General features: G+C 38.4%; 1 protein-coding gene across 2 annotated transcripts in view; it reads right to left on the bottom strand.

Annotated features, from left to right (window-relative positions):
* LOC128685746 (tyrosine-protein phosphatase 10D-like) overlaps positions 1 to 2,500 on the bottom strand; it is a 506,322-nt gene that overhangs the window by 198,883 nt on the left and 304,939 nt on the right. The window lies entirely within an intron of this gene.

The raw sequence follows: 2,500 nt of genomic DNA, 5'->3' as shown, positions 1-2,500 counted from the left end.
CCCATAATTTAATCCCACCCCTCTCCCGAACACCCTAGCATTTACTTCTTTTGCAACCCCATTTATAAATATATTAAACAACCATGGTGACATTACACATCCCTGTCTAAGACCTACTTTTACCGGGAAGTATTCTCCCTCTCTTCTACACACGCTACCCTGAGCCTCACTATCCTCATAAAAACTCTTTACAGCATTTAGTAACCTACTACCTATTCCATATACTTGCAACATCTGCCACATTGCTCCCCTATCCACTCTATCATATACCTTTTCTAAATCCATAAATGCAATAAAAACTTCCCTACCTTTATCTAAATACTGTTCACATATATGCTTCAATGTAAACACTTGATCTACACATCCCCTACCCACTCTGAAACCTCCTTGCTCATCCGCAATTCTACATTCTGTCTTACCTCTAATTCTTTCAATAATAACCCTACCGTACACTTTTTCCTGGTATACTCAGTAAACTTATTCCTCTATAATTGTTACAATTTCTTTTGTCCCCCTTCCCTTTATATAATGGGACTAAACAAGCTCTCCGCCAATCCTCAGGTACCTTCCCCTTTCATACATTTATTAAACAAAAATACCAACCACTCCAACACTATATCCCCCCCTGCTTTTAACATTTCTGTCATGATCCCGTCAGTTCCAGCTGCTTCATCCCCTTTCATTCTACGTAATGCCTCACGCACCTCCCCCACACTTACATTCTGCTCTTCTTCACTCCTAAAAGATGGTATACCTCCCTGGCCAGTGCATGAAATTACCGCCTCCCTTTCTTCGTCGACATTTAAACGTTCCTCAAAATATTCTCGCCATCTACCTAATACCTCCCTCTCCCCATCTACTAACACCCTTACTCTGTTTTTAACTGACAAATCCATTTGTTCCCTAGGCTTTCTTAACCTGTTTAACTACAAAAAATTTTTCTTATTTTCATTAAAATTTCTTGACAGTGCCTCTCCCACTCTATCATTTGCTCTCCTTTTGCACTCTCTCACAACTCTCTTCACCTTTCTTTTACTCTCCATATACTCTGCTCTTCTTATAACACTTCTGCTTTATAAAAGTCTCTCATAAGCTACATGTTTCTCTTTTATCACACCCTTTACTTCATCATTCCACCAATCACTCCTCTTTCCTCCTGCACCCACCCTCCTATAACCACAAACTTCTGCCCCACATTCTAATACTGCATTTTTAAAACTATTCCAACCCTCTTCAACCTCCCCACTATTCATACTTGCACTAGCCCACCTTTCTGCCAATAGTTGCTTATATCTCACCCGAACTTCCTCCTCCCTTAGTTTATACACTTTCACCTCCCTCTTACTTGTTTCTGCCATTTTCCTTTTGTCCCATCTACCTCTTACTCTAACTGTAGCTACAACTAGATAAAGATCCGATATATCAGTTGCCCCTCTATCAACGTGTACATCCTGGAGCCTACCAACCTTTTGTCCACCAATATATAATCTGACAAACTACTTTCATTACGTGCTACATCATACCTTGTATATTTATTTATCCTCTTTTTCATAAAATATGTATTACTTATTACCTAACTTCTTTCTACACATAGCTCAATTAAAGGCTCCCCATTTTCATTTACCCCTGGCACCCCAAATTTACCTACTACTCCCTCCACAACATTTTTACCCACTTTAGCATTGAAATCCCCAACCACAAGTACTCTCACACTTGGTTCAAAACTCCCCACACATTCACTCAACATTTCCCAAAATCTCTCTCTCTCCTCTACACTTCTTCCTTCTCCAGGTGCATATATGCTTACTATAACCCACTTCTCACATCCAACCTTTATTTTACTCCACATAATCCTTGAAATAATACATTTATAGTCCCTCTTTTCCTGCCATAGCTTATCCTTCAACATTATTGCTACTCTTTCTTTAGTTCTAACTCTGCTTGAAACCCCTGACCTAATCCCATTTATTCCTCTCCACTGAAACACTCCCACCCCCTTCAGCTTTGTTTCACTTAAATCCAGGACATCCAGCTTCTTCTCATTCATAACATCCACAAGCATCTCTTTCTTATCATTCGCACAACATCCATGCACATTCAGACTTCCCACTTTGAGAATTTTCTTCTTATTCTTATATATATATATATATATATATATATATATATATATATATATATATATATATATATATATATATATATATATAATTTACGTATAAAACACAGAAGTACACCACTTTTAAAGGGGGAGATTGAAAAGTGCACAAAGACAAAAAAAGGTACAATACCATGACTTGAACAATGCACAAATAACTCGCTCAAAGAAGAAACTTATAAGGACGTTTGGGTCCGAGTTGAATCATTAACTAGTGACACAGAAGAAAGAAGGTAGGGAGCAAGTACGTACACGAGAGGGAGGCGGGGACGACACAGAGAGAAGAAATATAAGGAAGTAGTAATAGTAGTGGAAGTAGTTGTAGGTAGAGGTAGTGACATAAGA

Source organism: Cherax quadricarinatus, chromosome 23 (genome assembly GCF_038502225.1).
Source record: "Cherax quadricarinatus isolate ZL_2023a chromosome 23, ASM3850222v1, whole genome shotgun sequence".
Taxonomy (NCBI): domain Eukaryota; kingdom Metazoa; phylum Arthropoda; class Malacostraca; order Decapoda; family Parastacidae; genus Cherax; species Cherax quadricarinatus.
The sequence above is the reverse complement of the archived record's forward strand: the minus strand, read 5'-3'. Positions and strand labels throughout refer to the sequence as shown.